The sequence below is a fragment of the Mastomys coucha genome, unplaced genomic scaffold, assembly GCF_008632895.1.
Source record: "Mastomys coucha isolate ucsf_1 unplaced genomic scaffold, UCSF_Mcou_1 pScaffold6, whole genome shotgun sequence".
NCBI lineage: Eukaryota > Metazoa > Chordata > Mammalia > Rodentia > Muridae > Mastomys > Mastomys coucha.
The window spans coordinates 56,153,998-56,174,165 of NW_022196912.1; the positions used below are offsets into that span (position 1 = coordinate 56,153,998).

The 20,168-nt window shown below is 40.6% G+C and overlaps 1 protein-coding gene and 1 pseudogene across 7 annotated transcripts in view; one reads left to right on the forward strand and one right to left on the reverse strand.

The window, feature by feature from the left end:
• Dock4 (dedicator of cytokinesis 4) overlaps nt 1-20,168 on the forward strand; it is a 411,188-nt gene that overhangs the window by 103,733 nt on the left and 287,287 nt on the right. The window lies entirely within an intron of this gene.
• Nucleotides 16,603-16,884, reverse strand: LOC116080799 (annotated as a pseudogene).

The following is a 20,168-nucleotide window of genomic DNA, read 5'->3' on the forward strand; positions in this document are numbered from 1 at the left end:
GTGTGTGAGAGTGCCTGGGAGTGGAGATTCCTCTGGGTGTTGTGGGACTAGCTGCGGAGCTTGGGCCCAAGGTCTGCTCTGGACCCCAGCCCAGACAGACCAGAAGGGCATTGTGAACATTGTTGATCAGAACAGCAAAAGGACTCACTAGTAAGCATGTTGCTAAGACGTATCATTGAAAACCTGTTGGTCATACACAAGGAGTATCAGCAGCCTGTGGAAGAACACAGGCTTTTCACAACCTTTTACATGGAAGCCTTTCAAGGATTGTTTTTCAACCTGTGGGTTTTGAGTCCCTTGAGAGTCGCCTACCAGATGTTTCCATTATGGTTCATAGCAGTAGCAAAATTTCAGTTATGAAGGAGCAATGAAATAATTTTATGGTTGTGGTTCACCCCAACACAAGGAATGTATTGAAGGGTCACTGTGTTAGGAAGCTTTGAGAACCATTGCTTTAAAGGCTTTCTGTGTTCAGACGTTCTCTGAGGATGCAACCCTTTTCCTAGCCTAGGACGTTCAAGACTCCTTATTTGATGGCAATTGGCTGCTTAGGTTCAGCTTTCTCAGCCTCTCTTTCCCGTGGGTCAACCTGGTGCTTTGGTGGTAACCAGCACTTGTGTCCCATCCCTGTGTGCTCTGACCATTGTGTTTGTTCCACACTGGAGCTCTGCTTTCTGTAGAAGGTTCTGTTCATCCTCCTTGCCGCTCCTTCCATGCTTCTCAAACTGAAGCCTTGGAGTCCTGCCTCCTAGACTCTGAGGCAGCCTGTGTGCTTCTCTCTAAGCACATGGCACACTGATGGACCTGTGTCCCCCCCATGGCACATCGCCACAGTGCTCAGTCACCTCTCCGTGCTCTCTTGGACTGTAACTTATCTTATAGCCTCACTTGAATCTTTGCTAATCTGTAATATTTTTGGCTTTGGGTCTGGCTGACACCAAATGTCATTTATTTTGCAGTATCTCATTGACATTTAACACTGTCTTGGCAGGTAGGTAGAATTTAAATGCGTTAGGTATTTTTCCAGGACCAGCAGTGCATAAAGTAATACTTTGAATCCTGATACACAGGTGAGTGAAACTCCATTGTAATTTCAGGGCCACACAACACAGTAAAATTAGTACATGATGCAAGATGGGATAGTGTCTAAGTTAGGTTTCCTTTTCTGTGAAGAGACACCCTGACCAAGGCAACGCATATAATGGACAACATTTAATTGGGGCTGGCTTACAGGTTCAGAGGTTCAGTCCTTCTTTTTCATAGCAGGAAGCACAGCAGCGCCCAGGTAGGCATGGCACTGGAGAAGGAGCAGAGAGTTCTACATCTTCATCCAAAGGAAGCTGGGAGCAGACTGTCTCCCATATGGCTAGCAGGAGGGTCTCAAAAGCCCACCCCCAGAGTGATAAACTTCCTTGAACAAGGCCACACCTACTCCAACAATGACACACCTCCTAATAGTGACATTCCCTGGGCCAAGCATATTCAGACCACCAGATAGCAATGACATAAAATATTCTACACACAGTTTTATATATCTGAGGAATTTACTTCAGAGAGAGCTTATCACACTCACATTTTTCTCCTTAGTTATCAGGTACACTTAAAGTTAGTTTTCTTAAGGGGGTTTGGGGAATTGTTGTTTCATGGTTTGCTTCTCTAATAGTTCTTGCTTTTATTTTGTCTCCTCTCCTCACCTTATGGAACTCAGTGACCATATTTGGAGTTAGCAGCATGGGCCAGGGAAGAGGAATTAATTTACTCATCATCATTCTTACCAGGGCAAGGAAGAGTTCTGTCAGTGTTTGCTGTATTCTCTGTCCTCAGCACTCAGAGTCAGAGGATGTCAGGAAATAGCAAGGGCCAGGTTGCTATTCGTCTGACCTTTGATTAAAAGTTGTGTTCAAAATCTTAGTGTATCCTGTTTAACACTTCTTCTTTTATTTCAATGTTAATCTAAATATTGCTTGTTGGATCTGAGAACCTTCCTGTCTCCCATTTCTCTTTTAGGTAACAACGATTGTCTATCCTTAGTGATTTCAAGGTTAGGGTCTTAGCTCAGTTAGATTGCCTGCTGTTAACTCTAGTATGCTCCTACGCCATATAAAATAAAGAAGCTCAGTTATTGAAGAGACTGTCTAATTGCACACAACAGAATACTTTTCAAGGCTGCTCCTGGCTCTGTTGGCTCTGCAAAGGCTACTGGCATGCGGTTTAAACAAACTCTTACACCTTGGCTAGTTTTCAGCTCTTGACATCTTCCTGTTGCTAAGCTCATCATTTTCTATCACATAGAATGAAATTTCTTTTTCCCTTGTGTATACATCCTATTTTTTTTTTGTATAGTCATTATGATTCTGTCTTTTAAGTTAGCAATAGCTCAGCTAGTATAATTTGGAAAACATCCTACCCCCAACTTTTAGTATTGATACCTTCTAGAGATTCTGGAGGTTTGAGTTGTTGGAAACTGTTTTAGCCTAAGAAGATCTCCATTTGGTAAAACTATTGATTGAGAAGGAGGAGGCTTGCCAGAAGTCAATTCTGTTTCTCATATTCTGGAAGTTTTGGTCTATCCTGGAAGGCTTGCCACTGTGTCTGAAATGAACCCCCCTGGAGCTGGCCAGTGATCTGATTATTACTGTGTCATTTTCCTTTTGACACTGATACTTCAGCTTAGTGAAGTAGGGATTATTTTACTTAGGGGGAGATTAACTGAGTGATACATTGTTTCTAAAGTAAAAACCGTAGGTGAATGGTTGAAAGAAGCTGTTGACACATATGTCAACGTGTATCAGTGTACCTGGGCTACTTCTCCGTGTTTTTCTGCTTACTGTGGTAAGACAATATTAGCTTTAGACTGACCAAGCTTAGCGTTCTTTCCTAAGTTCAGAACTGCACGTACTTTTTTTTTTTAATTTAACACATAATCATTTTAGTATCTTTTCTCTTATATGTCATAAAGGCACATTTAAGAGAAAGAATCTGATGACCTGGTAGATCAATTTATTATGTTTTAATATAAGTTTTAAAATAATATTTTACATAGAGCTCTATTTATTTTAGATCAGGATAACACATTCTCTTCCTTAAGGACTAAGATGGAAATGACTCAATTTTTTTTTTTGCGGGGGGGAGGCATTTGTTTTGGGGTGACATATTACTCTAGGATGTCCTTCCTATAAGGTAGTTTTGCTATAGCCCCTTTCTCCTTTAAAAGACGCAGGATGTTTGCTGGCTTCCAGCTCTGCTTGTAGGAGTGTTTGAAAACATTCTGGTTGAACTTTGTCTCTCTCACTTGTGTGTGACGCCACCTTTGGACACCAGTGTGCTGACAGTAAGCGAAGACTCTCCCCGCTTTAAACATTGGATGATGGTCAATTTAATCGATGCCATTAGAGACTAGGTCATTTTCATGAGGAGTTTATTAATGATGATTTGTAGGCCAGCTTAAATGACACTTTAAAGAAGTTAATTGTCCAGGGAGAATTAATTGCAGTATTAACAGAGCTAGTGATTTGTGGGGAATGAGAGGTATAGGGGGAGTGGGAGAAGACACAAGTACTAGATGCTACTTAATGTTTATTTGTGACCAGGACACCAGGACACAATTTCTGAGTAATCCTGTGCCTACTTCAGTCCTTTCAAACGGCCATGTGACTGACTGCCTTTTTAAGAATTCAGTGACACATCTCTGCCTTGCTCGCCTTACTTTCTGTTCTATCTCCTGATGTAATTATCTCCACATGCTCTCCAATCTTCCACGATGATGCCCGGATGGGAGACAAAAGAAGGCAAATCCTGTGTTGATAAAGGGCACTTGGAGTTCCCAAAACACCCAGTTTCCAGGCATGTGGAGGATTCAGTATTCTGTCCCTGCTTTTCTTGGATGCCTACTGAGAGCCAAAGGAAGCCTCCCAGACACCCCGAGGTGTGTGGAGGTGTAATTTACTGGTGCCCAGGGCCTGCTGCCTGCGCTTTTCATTCCACCTTCCTCGGGAAGGAGGACAGTGTAATTTCAAAACTGGAATTGTGATTATGGCTTTCTGAGCTACTGTTGCCTGTTGGGCATGTTAAAGAGAAAAGGAAAAGGTGTTTAATGCAAATCACCACCCCTTTGAGGCAGGGTCATCTTTAGCTGGTTCACGCTGTAATAGCCTTTGGTGGAACTGGTTTTCACTTGAGTTCTTTTAGACACCGGCTTCCCAAGAGACCTGATGTTTCGGGCACAAAGTCCAAGAACAGAAAGGTCCAAGGAGAATCCCAGAAACCTGTTCTTCCCAGTTAGGCAAAGCCTATCTCTTTGTTGGCTAGAGTTCTTCAGTGCTTGACATCAGATGTGATACACAGGCCATCTCTGCAGGAAGCTGTTTTATGGGCATATAATCAACACTAACACTTTTATATGCTATAAAATATTGGTTAAAAGTATCCCACGGGGTTGTTGAAGGCATTAAAAATTTTAATGCAAACACTTTTAAATTAGGGGTTACTCTTTGGTAGGAACTGATTTATTTCTTGGCAGATGACAAGCCAGTGTGGCAACTGTACTTTATGGTTGATGAGCAGTTGGTAGGACATGAATATTTGTGATGTGGTACCAGGCCAAGAAATCGTTCCTGATAGTCCCACCATCCTCATTTATTAAACAATCACCTTTGGTATAAGGGTGAAGGATGTTGGGCTTAAGGCTGAATGTGGTCCTAATACCCACAAACACTAGTGTTTAAAGCTCTTTTTAGTATTTTAAAGAGATCAGTGCTATGTATATTTGGGTGTCTTATGAGACAGTGAGAGCATCCCATCCAGAAAGGAGGGTGACAGGCTAACATGGGCAGATGAAGGTGAATGTGAGGTTGAGTCCGTTGGCTTCAGATGTTCAGGAACAGATAGGAAGATTATGGAACATGCTTCATGTGTTAGTTGCATTCAGTTCTTGATGCTTTCACAATATACAGCATGCTATGGCTCAGCATTAATTTCAAATCTCAGGAGCAGAGTATTCTTAGCTAGTAGATCCGATGGATTAGGAACAAAGACCTCAGCAATGTAATGAGACTCTCCTTTGCTCTTTCCGTAGTGTAGAATTGCTGGGTGGCTTGAGGTTTTATTCAGATTGAATCTTAATGCCGCTTCAGCATGGAGATACGATGCCGAATGTGTGGGAAGTTGAAACCATTCATCAGTGATTCACTCTCTCTTGGCAATGCTCATTGTAGCAAGAACATTTATTCTAGGAGGAAGCCTTCCAACTCAGGGATATAGATGTGCTGTACCTGTTTCTGGAATTCAGATGGGTCCCATAGTACAGAAGGCTTCCATGACCTACTTCTCTAATCCATGAAAATCTTTTTAATGTATGCTGATAAAATAGTGTGTGTATGTGTGTGTGTGTGTATGTGTGTGTGTGTGTGTGTGTGTGTGTGTGTGTGTGTTGGAGGTCTGGTTTTAAGGCCTAATGGTCCAGAGCTACCTAACTTATCTAGTAGAAGTAAAAGGGAAATCAAAGTTATATTGGGATCTTTATGATTGTTGTATCCTAATTTTGTCTACAAAGTAGTTGGCTGGAAGTTAGGGCTCAATATTAAATCCATGAAGCCATATGAATAAGTAACTGGGGTGCCAGTGAAAATTTCCTGGTAGGTTTTGGTTTTGTCTTATTTTTTTCCTACCCCCTTGTGTCTTTTTTGTATAAAGTCAGACTGTGTAGCTCAGACTGACACTTTGAGCCTTCTGCCTCAGCCAATTGAAAGCTGGCTTATGGGTGTATACAACTATACCTAGCCCTCTTTTTTTTTTTTTTTTAATCCAAACCAACAGCCCTTCATTTATCATTGAGAGCTCTACCTAAGTAAGGTTTCCTGAGCCTGCAGATTGCAGAACACTGGGTTCTTGGATGAGGGTATTGGTGAGTGCGTGCCTGGTGGTCTGGGGAGTCCTAGGTTGGAGTTCAGATAGTTCTGACTGTCACTCCAAGTTCTTTAAGCCCTGGAATGCTGTTGCTTTATCTATAAAACTCAAATGAACAGGTAATAAGAGTGCTGAAATCCCTCCCAGTGTAGCTGTCACTCATAGCATCTTGATGAATGCTCTGTTTCTGGCAGTTCTTTATGGCTGATTCAGAATATAGTTTCTGAAAAAGAAACATGTTATTCACCTTTTCCCCCTGGAAAATAATCTGTTTAATCTTTCCAAATGAGTGTGTATATTTAACTTTCATTTCAAAGCCTAACCAATTTGCCTTTGATGAAGTTTACAGAATTCTTTTCAACTTGAAAGAGACCAGAGAAGCTTTTCTCTGCCTATATTTTAAAAGATGACTAATCCATCAGATGGATGGATTATTTAAGGACTAGATGAGAGTAAATATTTTGGGGGTGTTAGAGTTGAAAATTTTATTTAGATTCTCCCTTATGAAAATATCTTTATATAAGAGAAATAGCATAATATATAAATAACCTATATTTTCATATATGCAGGATGTTTAAACTATGCACCACAGTTTATGTTTTCCTGTCTGCATTGCTGGATTCACAACCCATGACTTTACACATACTAGGCAAGCTCTCTACTGTCAAACTATATGCCTATACTTAAATTATATGGTTTTCCCTGTCAACATCTTAAAATATAATTAAGATCAACTAAATTGGCAGAGTTCAAATTTTTATATCATAATTTATATTTTATTTTTATCTTGTTCAACCTGTAATACCACCCTGTCATTTCTTTTACAACATTTATCATGATAATTATGCATTTACTTACATGATAGATTCATTGTCTCCACTTTGACACTGAAATTAAGACATTCTAGAAAGACTAAGTCAAAATATCTAAATGGCTCTTAATATCCTCAGTCTTTGGGTTGAGTTCATGTGCCTTGATCTGGGTTCTCTTGCACTACCTTCAAATATTAGGATTAGGGGAAGGCATTCAACAACAACCACCTATGTTTTAGTACATGGATGAAGCTTAGAACTACCCTGGAATAGAGCTATGAATGTAAGTTACTATTAATATTAAACTTAATATTCTTGAAAATATTGTAACTAAAATGTTTGTAAAAAATTGAAAAACTGAGTGTGTATTGGTGTGTGTGTGTGAGAGAGAGAGAGACAGAGAGAGACAGAGAAAGAGAGAGAGAGACAGAGAAAGAGAGAGACAGAGAAAGAGAGAGAGAGAGAGGAGAGAGACAGAGAAAGAGAAAGAATGAGAATGAGAATTGGCCAGTGGGAACATACTGTCACAGATCAAGGCAGAATACATGATGCAATTTACTGTATTGATCCAGAATAGCAAAGTTGTTCTTACTTCATGAAAATCAATTCCCAGCTTTGAGAGGAGGCGAGGAGGAAGGAGGAGAAGCTCTGGCTGCAAGGACTGACCTTCTAGAGCTACCTAAGAGAAGTAAAACCAGATTTTCACATAATCCTTTTATTTTTTTAAGCTAAGTAAACATGAACAGATAAAATTATTTCTGATGTTTAATTTGTCATTCCAACATATAATATTCATAATATTGTTAGGTATTTCATATATTTTTCTATTTCCTTGGAATCAAGCCTATGGAATCTAGTATGTCTTCCACACTGCCCTCGTGGAACACTTAGTGAGTACCTACTAGCTGTATGCACTTTGAAGAGCATACAGCTCACTCTATCCTCTCAATGCTCTGTGTGGTGGCGTGTGAATGATAGTCTCATTTTAGAGTCAAGGAAACTGACACACACAGAGGTTGAAGTATCTTCCTGATGGGTTAGGCAGATGGCTTAGTGGATAAAAACGTTTGTGACACAGCTTGATGATGCAGTTCAGATCCCATCCATGCACTAGCACATGCACATCTATAATTTTGTTACATCCAGAAGCTTTTGACCCATTTGGTCTGACTTACCCAGTGACTAGACCCTGGACCCAACTGAATACAAGATTACATATGCAAGTGAGGACTGGCATATGAAGAACATTCTTTGACCTTCACATACTTGCCTTGGCATGTGCATGCGCCCACCTCACCCTTAAGGCCCCCGGGCAACACTGGTAGAGTGAAGAAGTAGTCTCAGGCTGTCCCATCCCAGAATATTTGGTGTTAACCAGCAGGCCCTCCACCGCAGTCAATCAGTCCTGTGGATAGGAGAAAATTGACAAGAGAACTCAAAAATCTATGTAAACTCATACTTAAATTTTATTCTCTTTTATGTATAATATGCATAGAAAAATGAGAGCAGCTAGTCACTGCTTTAATTGTGACACTGTAGTTTTTTCATGAGACATATATCCTATGGTTTAGCTTGTGAGGTTAGGTGATAGTGGAATGTGTAAGATATTGTTAGGTCTGGAGGAATGGGCCTCTGGATAAGATAGAGATAGCTGTAGTGGGATTTCAGTCCTGGCCCTATGATCTTTCCCTTTTACTCACTTCCATTCATGTGCTGGCATCTGGCATAAATGTGCTGCCAGATGCTAGGCAATGCCAGTGCTTAGCCCTTGAACCTGCAGTAGTATGGGGTAAACGAAATACTTTATTTAGCATCTAACCTAGGATATTCCACTATAGTAACCAGAAACCAAAACTAATATGACATATGTTTGCCAAGCTTTCATTAAGAACATGGCGATTTTCATTTGTGTGTGTATTATGTATGCAAATAAGCATCCTGTATGTTTTTCAGAGGAAAGACCTTGAGAGACTGCATTAAATATTCAATAGATACATATTTTAGTCTATAAGCATCTAACCTTTGGATATGTCAGAATGAAAAATTGCATTTTACAATGTTTAATCATTTTGTATCTATCACATAGTAATTTGTATTACCTAGAATTTTCTGCTTCTACTAATCTCTGCTGAATGTCTGTAGTTAAAGAATACAGTGTATTAAAAGCTTCATTCCAATACTGACTTCTTGCCCATCACTTTAAACACCATCGAAACTGACATCTTTAAGCACTTAAAATGAAATAGTAGACCACAGTCCCAGTGTGGTGAGCCTCCATGTTTGCACACAGAAGGCGGAGCCAGAATCCGGAGGGTTTTCATCCTGTTTCTGACCTAACCCCCTTTCCCTGGAGTTCAGAATACAGCGCTGTGAACTCATGTCTTCATCCATATTCTGTGCCACCCCAGCCTGCCTTTTCTTCCTTCTTTCCTCCTCTGGTGGTGTTTATCCTTGCTAGTTGGATGTTTCAGTCCTTCCTGTGTTCTTTGGCTTTCCTCTCTGGTACTAATGATGGGCTAGCCTGTGGCAAAGCCCAGTCTCTTATTGGTGAAATCCTGCTGCCTGTGCTTCAGAGTTCATGTTTGGTATTCTTAGGCAAGATGACCACGGCTAAGTATGAACCTTGTCAGGATCAATTAAGTGTGACTTTGAAGGTTGATTTTATTTACACTTTGTGTGCCAGAGTTGATGTGGAGAGTAGTTCTGTTACTACATCCTTATCTCTGTCACGGGAACCTAGCATTTGTCAGGTTTTTAGCAGTGTTATGGTAGAAAGGACATGTGTCATATGCACAGCCTTGCTTAGGTTTCATGAGTAAGAAAAAAGGTAAGGATTCTAAGTATTCATTAAAGAAATTAATGTTGGTGCTGTCAGTTCTAATAGCTTCAAACTGTGGGTCTTATTGATTCTTGCGATAGATAACAATATCTCCCAAGCTTACGTCTTTACACAGCACTGTAGTATAATGAGAATGGGATCAAGGAGAGAAAGGCGGGCACTGAGGTGATGCTAGCCGGCCTTAGATGTATACGCTGGTTAGTTTTTGTCAATTTGACAGAAACTATTGTCACCTGGGAAGGGGGGGAGCCTAAATTGAGGAATTGCTTCCATTACACTGGCCTGTGTGAAAATCTGTAGGGTATTTTCTTGATTACTGAATGACATGGTACAGCCCAGCCCACTATTTTCCCTGCCACTTCTGGGGAGGTGGTCCTGAGAGAGCCTTCTGAGCAAACTATGGAGGGCAAGCTAAAAACCAATCCTCCTCCGTAAGTTCTGCTTCACTTCCTGCCTCCAGGTTTCCGCCTTTAGTAGTTCCTGACCCGGCTTCCCTTAGTGATTGCTTGTTACCTTTGAGTTGTAAGATAAAATCAAGCTTTTCCTTTCTAAGTTGTTTTTTGGTCATGCATTTTATCACTGTAATGTGAAAAGCAAACTCGAGTAGACATGTAGGAGCTTTGACTGCTGTGGGGTAGATTTTTCTGGATTTCTGTTCTCACTTTGATGTGAAATTTGTTCATAAATGTGTACAGAGATATCATAAAGTTTATGCTATTCAGGAATTGATCCACATTTTTTTAGTTGTATTACTCAACTCCATGCATGGCTATTTTTCTTCTAATGGAGACCTTGTTAGGCAAATTCTAGATGTCATGTCTTTAGCTTACAGGCAGATTGAGAGTTTGGTTGGTTGGGTTTTTTGTTTGTTTTTCAAGACAGGGTTTCTCTGTGTAGCCCTGGCTGTCCTGGAACTCACTCTGTAGACCAGGCTGTCCTTGAACTCAGAAATCTGCCTGCCTCTGCCTCCCAAGTGCTGGGATTAAAGGCGAGCGCCACCACTGTCCAGCCAGAGTTACCTTTTAAACCTAATTACCATACCGTCATCACCCCAAGCATTGTAAATCATTTCAAGAATTAACATTATATTGCTGTCAGTCCATTTAAATGTTCTTGGTTTTTTTTTTTTTCTGTGATGTGTTTCTACAGCCATTCCCTCCCTATTAAAGATCCAACCTAAGTGTACACTTTCTACTGGTAATTTGGATCTCTTAACTCTTTTGTTGTGTTATGGCCAATCTTTCCAGTGTTCTGGGCTCCCTCCCCCATACCCTCGATTTGCTGATGAAATGGACTCAGGTGTAGGAATGACGAGGTGGATCGGCTTTTCAGTATTTATTATTACACTTTCCCCCCTCTATATCCTATGTTTCTTAGGAATTGGGTATTAGCTATAATGACTGTGGTCTTTATCTCTTTTGAAGTATGTGGCCCTGTGTCCTTTGACTTCCCTTTATTGATGACTAGTTCCTTGTTTTTCCTCATTCAATGACTGACAGAAGGTACTAAAACACCAAGTGTTCTAGTCTGATGTTACAAGTCTCCACATGTTTTTCCCTACTTGATTTTACATCCATTGATGGTCATAGAATGGTGTGCTATTTCTCTCACGAATTAGAAAACTATGTTGTTGGTTTTTTTCCCCCTACAGTTATTTTAAGAATTCTATAACAAAGAAGCTCTCTGTCAGCTGCCTGACTCTAGTAAAGTATACTTTATGCAGGCGAGAGTGGAAGCTACTTGCTTCTTTCTTCAGATTTGTAACTTTGAGAGTAATAGGTAAGTGTCCTAGCATTGTCCAGCAAGGGTTAATGAAAGATCCCCCACAAGGATCATCAGAAACCCACACATTTTCATATTTTGGATATATTCAATCCATTGTCATTCTTTTTGCTCCAATTACTGTATGCTCGCCACTTTGACCTCTAATCTTTTTAATGCAGTTCTATCAAGATTTGATCAGCTATGTACATTGCGTCTACTGAATTCAGAACACTATTTGAAATTGTTTTCTGTAACCCCTGAAGATCCACTTCAAGGAAGTGGCTTAAGGGAGGAAGAACCTGTACTTTTCTCCAAATATCAGCATGTTAAATTTTTCCCTCGTTTTTGAGGAGGAAAAATGAGAGTGTGATTTCGTGATGGAGACCTCCCTAAGTGTTCATGTTGTTCGGTTGGCACTGTGGAGTGTATGGACCATAGCTTCCAAGCTGTGCGTCCTGCTCCCTCGTATTCTTCACAGGACACTGTCTTCATTCTCTCAGGTAACTCCTGTCAAGGTGACTATAGTACAACACCCAGCAAAATGTCGACCACATAGGACAGCAAGTACAGCCCTGTGGTGTGGCACTGACTTTTAATGCCTGTGCCTTCACTCTCTGCAGTCTCGGGAAAACAAGAATTTTTCTTTCATTTTCTTTATGCAGGACTTGGCATTTCCTGAAAGAATTGTCTTTTTTGTGGGAAGTGGAGTAAATATTTTCTCAGCCCACAGCCCCACATGACAGTTTCTTCTTGTTGGCCAGCAGTGTGAAACCTTCTAAGGGAGCGTGTTAATTCCTGGTCTAGTGCAATTGTCCTGCAAGGCTAAGCCAACTTTAGTTAGGAGAGCACTTGCTCATTTGTCTTGAGCTCCTAAGAGCCATGCACCAAACTTTTTAAGTAGTGGTTTGGGAATGCCTTTCTTATAAATGAATCTTCTGTTCAGCTGAAACTTACAAATATTACATTTTAATATTTTAATGGCTTCTGATAGGAATTTTGCTAAAATTGTAACTCTTTTACACTGAGGCAATATTAATGCCTCTTCTCTTTCTTTTTCTTCATGAGTATATTAGTTAGCTCTTGCTATGTAACAAACAAACCCATAATTAAGCAGCTTAAAGTGTTTTGGCTTCACTATCAGTCTGCCACTGCGGATTCCCTGGGGTTTGCTAAGCTGGATTTGTCTGTGTGACAGTTAGACACTAATCTGGTTTTGTGTCTTCATTCTGGATTGGGTTTTAGTTCCCTTGTAAGATATTTACACTGCAGCCCAATAGGAAAGGACAGCAGAATGGGGAAACTTTTGTACTGGTATTGACAGAGCTACAAGCACATTGTAAATCTCAATTTGAGTCCTGTCTAATTCTATTCCATTGGTCCAAGTAAGTCAGTACTAAGCCTTACATTGGTGGAGCAAGGGCATGTGCTTCCATGAAGGTGGGTTAGGAGAAAATGTGAGTCACTCACCAAACAGTAGTATAATTAACAGGGTCAATGGTGTGACCACCTAACAAGGTTTTTGTGTGATTCTAATTTCTCCAAATCAACCTTTCTTTCTTACTGCTTGATTCATGCCCTATGTGGGTGGGGTAAAGGTTCCTATTCAGATGGGAAGATCCAAGTGTCACACAGGACTTAGGGTTGTCCTGGAGAGTGAAGTTCTTCTCCTCTTGTCTATTTTAGATTATTGCTTGCCATTTTCTGTACTTTTCTCTGTTTCTTTCTTTCTCCCCCCATAGCCCCCAGAAAGTGAGTTATGGTGCCAGGGACTGGACTCTAGGAAGTAGGGAGGTAATGCGTAAAGGTAAACTCTGGAGGTTTATTCATTTTGTTATAATAACCAACTTACAGAATTTACTATAAAATCTAGATATCAGATACTTAACTTTCCATTCACAATCAACTCATAGAATTGTCAGCAGAAGATTGTCCCATCTCTGGGTGCTTGCAAATAAAACAAAAGGGATGATAGATGTGAGAGCCTGGGGGGATGCTGTTAGCTTCACATATAAAATGAAATAGTTTTCAACTAGAGGAATGCCATATAAATATAAATGCTAGAATTCCTAATATGCAATCAGTCCACTTAAGTGGCATTGAAATTTACTTTACCTTAGTGCAGTTGATGGAAGCAGGGCCTGTTAATAAGATTAGTGTTATGAACCCACTGAAAAAAAGTATATTATAAAATGAGAACATTTATTTTGGAGATGACTAATGATAAGTATAGTTAGTGCTAATTTCATGTATGCTTAATCTGTCTTAACACAGGCCCAGTGTCCTTTAACTTGACCATTTCTATACTAAATCAAAAATAATGAAATGTTTTTTAAATTTTAATATATCCCACAATCAGTAATATTAATTCAACATGTATTTCTAACAAAATTACGTAGATCAGATTTTACCATGTTTAGAAAAATGATGTATTTTTTGGTTGCACTAAAACACTACTGAATTCATGTAGTTGCTTTGGCTATGAAGTGTCTTGTCAAGTGCTGGGGTAGTTAGTATTTTTCTCTCCTTTCTCCTTTTCAGTTAGCGATCTATAAGCCAAGATGCATTAAATGTAATGTAATGTGAGAGGAGAAAGTGAGGTCATCACTGCCCATAAGTGCCTCCTCATCTCCATTAGTCAAGGGTTTAATTTAATAATGCCTTCCCTGCATTACATACAGGAAGGAAAAAGAATTTTGAGATAGGCAACAATTATATTGTTTGATTTGATGGGAAATCCCGTCCTGTCTAGGGCTTTCCAATCCTATTTTCTCCCCAATCCTCAGGGGATGAGAAGTCTAATTGAACCTCAGAAACCCCACCTCCCTTTCTTTCTTTCCAAGGCACTCTGGACACTTAGCCCATCCAGATCTGTCCCACTCAGGCATTCAGACCCACCAATGGATCACAGCAGTGGTTGGTATTTTACCCACTGGCATCACTATTCTTTATATGTATTCTCAGGTCTTCTGTCAGGCGTGGAGACCTCACTCAGCACAGTTCCATTAGTAGAGATGTCGTTCATCGCAGACATGGTGCATGTGAGAAATGTTCGTTAGATTGCATTGTCCCATAGCTCTGTCATCCCCAACTCTTAGTCTTGACATTGTAGACTATGATCTTTGAATAGACTTCTTTTTTCATTGTTGAGCCCCATATTTAATTGCCAAATTTCTTTTCAGACCCCTAAAAAAAAAACAAACCCAGCTCTGCAGTATTTATTAAATAATAGCTTTGTGTGGAATATTGTGTTGGGGGCTAGAACTGTTAATAATAGTTTATTCTTGCTGCTGTTCAGAAAACATTTGAAGTAGACCAGGCATGAGGTTCACAACTTTAATCCTAGCACTTGGGAGGAAGAGGCAGGCAGATCTCTCAATTCGAAGTGTAGAATATAGAGCACTCCAGGCCAACCTGGAGTATATAGTAGCAAGACCTGGAATCAGGAAACAAAAAAAAAAAAGAAAGAAAAAAGGAGAGAAAGGGGGAAGAAGAGGGGGAGAGAGACAGAAAAAAGACAGGAGAAATGAATGGAAAATCAGAAGTTGCAGAGGATTCTATCGTGTTCGGAATATTTACATGAATTGCTGTTTTTCAGGTTGTTAAACTCTGATTAATGCTGAGCAGTGGTTGTCTCCTGAAGACTGAGTTGTTGTAAGGCAGCGTGACTCTATCCTGTGTGGTCCCGCTGCCTCCCTACTTCTTTCAATTGTCCACGTGACTTGTCTTCCCTTGGTGCCCCATTTCTTCTTCCTGTTTCAGCTCTTCCCAGTCGTTTCTGCTCCAGTGTCTTTGTTACCCTCTTCTTCCTCAGTCATTGATGGCCCGTTGCCTATAGGCTTCTTGATGACATAGTAAGAATGCCCATCTGCAGTCATCCACGTCTTAAAGCTTTCTTTATGACGTTCAACAGCTGGAGCCAGTACTTACATTTAATCTTCTTCTTACACACTACAGATTTTCAATGGCATCAATATACCTTTGTAACGGTGAAGTACCTTGCTGTCACCACTCAAGGGCCAGCTCACTGTATTCTAGTGATGGGGACTGTGATGCTAGAGGCTGAGAAAAATGTCATGACTTGATTCCTTTCCAGATTAGTATATAGCAGTTGTGCAAACAGTTCCCCAGAACAGAGGAACTGTGTCATCCCTTTCTATGAGACGTGAAAACAAAAGTCTGCCATAAGTCTGTGCCTGGGGCCAGATGGGAAGTGCTGTTCCTGCGTGTGGCCGCCAGTGCATAGCTGCATGTGATCTCCTCTTGAGCAACTTGATCGGGCACAGGAAATTGAGACATGACTAAATTATGTGTCAGGGAAGAAGAATTTCTGAAATGTTTGTCTAAACGAAAATTGGCATAGATAAGACATTTCCCTATCAGTACAAGAAAACAATCTAAATGAAATACAAGCTCAAAATTTTATTTATAGAATGTCCAGTTTGCCCTGTTAGGTAGAATTGCTAGATTTAGCAAAGAAAAGCATGTGATACCAGTTACTAGTTAATGTCAGGCAGGGAACAGCTTCTCGGTATGAGTATGTCCCATGTCACCTTGGAAACATACTTATATTAAAAACTTACTGGTGGTTTCATTTGACCTCTGTACTTAGTTAGATATCATGTGTATTTTTTTTTTCTGGTAGTTTTACTTACTTTTCAGGATGTATATTAATCCATGTTTCCCTAATGGCAAATTAGAGTATGGCCTTTTTTTTTTTTAAACAAATAATGTTTTAAAAATTTGTTCAAACATTGCTACTGGGATAGACACTTATTTAAATAAGGAATGATATGAATTTAAGGATTAGTCTAACAGGAGTCCCTACAGGTATGTTAAATTAATAGTAAAGACAAGGCAATCTTGGAAATGAGAAAGAAGGATTCACAGTTTCTTTCTTTCTTTCTTTTTCTTTTTCTTTTTTTTTTTTTTCCTCTTCCAACCTTTATTCAACCGGGAACACAGGGCAACATGACTGCCTATCTTCTTGCAGTCTTGAGGTGGAGAAGGGAAAGAAAAGCAGGTAGGTAGGTGGGAGACATGGGGGAATTCAGAGAAAGGTGAGGAAGAGAGCAGGAGGGCCGGGCAGAGTGTGTGCACAGGTAGATTCTGGGGAGGCACCCACACACAGAATCCATCTCTGGCCTCACTTGGTGGCCGCAGGAACATCGAGGAAAGACCACAGGTTTTTAAGACACAGGTCTTTGAGACATTTCAGTCCTTCCTGTCACGAAGCGGCTGCCAAAGAAGGCCGGCCAGGAGTTTTCGGGACCCTGCCTTTAGGGCTCACTGGCACTGAGCCGAGGCAGCTTTGATGGCGGTCACCAGTTTCCGGAACTTGCTCTCTCTATCCACATAGCCATCACCTCTCTTCTTGCGGTGAACCAACTTCCTGGCTACTCTCACTTCAAAGAATCTGGTGACCTGGGGAGTCCCCTCGCCACAGATGTCCAGGCATCTGGGGAACTCATGTTCTAGCTTCTCCTTGAGTTGGAGATACTTGGGCTTATAGCCTCAAGCTCCACAATACACGACTCGAACGGTGAGCGCTGTTGCTGCATGTCGCATCCCCGCATACACGAGGACTTGACCCACGAGCAACAAGGACCTAGAGCTCTGGGCCGGATTTACAGTTTCTGTTGACCAGAAAGCCCTTTCTCTCTGCTCTACTCTTGGGTCCTAAGTGTGCCCTTTGGAGACTATGAAAAATAAGAGTTAGTGCTTGGTGAGGTCAATTGTACAAACGGGTCCATTTCTTTCTCACAGTTGCCATAAGAGATATGACAAGTGTGTATATGATTTCCATTTTGCAGATCCATCTGGCTTTAGACTCCGAGTGTCCTTTGTTAGTCTCCTGACTGGCTCGTTTATACAAGTCCATTCTAACTTGCTAAGCTCAGTGCAGGATTTTTAATGGCCATTGTACCGGATGTTAGTTCATGTGGGGTTTGTTTTGTTTTTTATGTGAATAACGTACTTTACACAGCTAATCTATAATGAGTTTTTATTTTATTATATTTTGAGACAATAGCCGTAGCCTAGGCTGGCCTCAAACCCCTGGCCCTAATTCTGCTTCTCCCTCCTCAGTATTCTGTATGTAGGCATGAGCCACCATACCTATGCCTGGCATTTCATTTGTGTAATGTTATATCCATCTTCCTGCCAATGATAAAACTTCGTTTTCTAAAAAATGTATTTATTTTTACTTATTCACTTTACATCCCACTCACTGCCCCCCTCCTACTCACCTCCCTCCCACAACCCTTCCTCCTTCTCCCTCTCTTTCTTCTCTGAGTGGGTGGGGAGCCCCTCTGGTTATTCCCCATCCCCCCACCCCCAGCACTTAAAGTCTCTGCAAGGCTAGGTGCATCCTCTCCCACTTAGGCTAGACAAGGCAGCCCAGCTAGTAGAACATATCCCACGTACAGGTAACAGCTTTTTGGATAGCCCTGTTCCAGTTGTTCAGGACCCACTTGAAGGCCAAGCTACACATCTGCTACATATGAGTGGGGAGGCCTAGGTCCAGCCCATGTATGTTCCTTTGTTGGTGGTTCAGACTCTTCCAGACCCAAGGGTCCAGGCTGGTTGACTCTGTTGGCCTTCCTGTAGAATTCTTATCCCCTTCAGGGCCTGTAATCTTTCCTCCTATTTTTCATAAGTTTCCCAAGCTCCATCCACTGTTTGGCTGTGCGTGTGTGTATCTGTCTGAGTCAGCTGCTGGGTGGAGCCTCTCAGAGGACAACATGCTCCTGTCTGCAAGCTTAACACAGTATCATTAATAGTGTTAGGGGTTAGTGCTTGCCCATGGGATGGGTTTGAAGTTGGGCCGATTATTTGTTGCCCATTCTCTCACTCTCTGCTCCTTCCCCCATGCCTGCATTATTTGTAGACAGGACAAACCTTGAGCTGAAAGCTTTGTGGGTGGATAAAACTTTATTTTTATGTCCTACTCTAGTGCATGCGTATGTGTGTGTGTGTGTGAGAGAGAGAGAGAGAGAGAGAGAGACAGAGACAGAGAGAGACAGAGACAGAGACAGAGAGACAGAGAGACAGAGAGGGAGAGAGGAACACTTTCTTATTCATTCTTTGGTATATATCTAGGTTGGTGCCTAGCTTAGTTATTATGAGTAGCGCAGTAGTTAACATATAGATGAGATTATCTCTTTGACAGACTGATTTCCCTCCTTTGCATAGATACCCAGAGGTTACACTAAATAGTGTAAGTGAGCCCCTTTTCCTTAGCATCCTTTGCAACTTTCATTGGCTTTATTATATTTGTTAATTTTGTCTTAAGACAGTATAAATCCTATAGTTGTCCCCTCCCTCAGGCTCCCTAGACCTCCAGCATGCACTACTATGCATAGTGAGTTTGGTCTTCTATATCAGAGCCATTCTCCCTGTGGTGAGACAGTATCTCAGTGTGGGTTAGATGTTCATTTCCTGGATGATCAGTGATTAGTTGAATGCTTTTTGCATAGATGTTGGCCATTTGTGTATCCTCTGTTGAGAAATGTCTGTTTTGGTTAATGCCCATTTTTAATGAGATTAGGTTTTTAGTGTTATTTTGTTATTTTGTTTGGTTTTTATCTGTTTGTTTTTAATTCTACTTTTAGCCAGGTTAGAACTCATTGTTGTCTACACAGTATTGTTGAGAGTCTTTAAAGTTTATTCATATTCAACAGTTATAAAAGATACCTGGGAATTCAGTTACAATTTTTAAGTATTAGAGCTTATTTTGTTTTGCCTTACTCTGCCTACCTACCATATTTTAGAAGTTTTTGCAATTCATTGGTGTAATAACCTATGGGAGAGTGACCCCCAGGCTCAGTGGGCAGGTGCATGGTTGAGTGCATGAACAAACTCTCTGCACTGAGATTCCCTTGCCTCTGCTTCCCTCTAGCTAGCTGATGGTGGGCATCTGGTAGGGTCCTAACACACTACTTCATTATCCAGTCTTTGGGAAGGAAGCTTGCTGCCTTGTTATGGCACTTTCTTCTCAATCACCTGTTACGTCCCTTTCTTTTGCTAATTCCCAACAATTCTACTGAGTCTTATTTGCTTCTCATTCATTTGTGTGTGTGCATGTGTGGGGGCTTCTTATAGCTGTTTCCTCTGCAGTGTTTCATTCAAATAAACATTATCATGCTTTAAATTTGCTCATTAACTCTCTTTTACCCCATAGGTATTCAAATGTAAAGCTTTTTATGAAATAATTGAGAGTATTAAGCAAAAATTATAGGTATTATTCAAAGCTTTTTGGTGCCAACATTCAGCATAGACTGTCGCTCCGATACTCCAGGTAAATAGCTGGCATGTTAACACACACACATACGCATAAACGCTATGTCTCTTTGAAGGTACACTAAAGTGCTAGCATTTAAAACTCCAATCATTTAGGACTCTAAAGTGCATGGTGCTGTGACTCATTATGGAGTGCTTATGAATGACTTATGACTAAGGGACTCATTCTGAATACCTATCCCCTCACACTTCAGAACACTGGAGAAGCAATTCATAATTCTATCTTACAAGCAATATATATTTTAAACATATTCTAGTTTCCATAAATATTTTAAAACATTATAATGTAAAAAGCATAAAAGAAAATATTCCTGTTTGTATGATACTGACTAAGTTTTGAAGCATGTTCTTTTTTCTGTTTTGGTAGTTTACTATGGGGTCATTCAGATAAGGGAGGGGAAGGTTTTATCCTAAAAATTACTTTCCCCAGTGAAGTTTACTGCTTCCAGGATTTGAACTCCTGGTTCTAGGCAAACTTGAACTTTATTCATTAGCATTTAGCCCTTCTTTCTCTGTTCTTTTGATTCTTACCTTCGTTGGTTTTTTTTTTT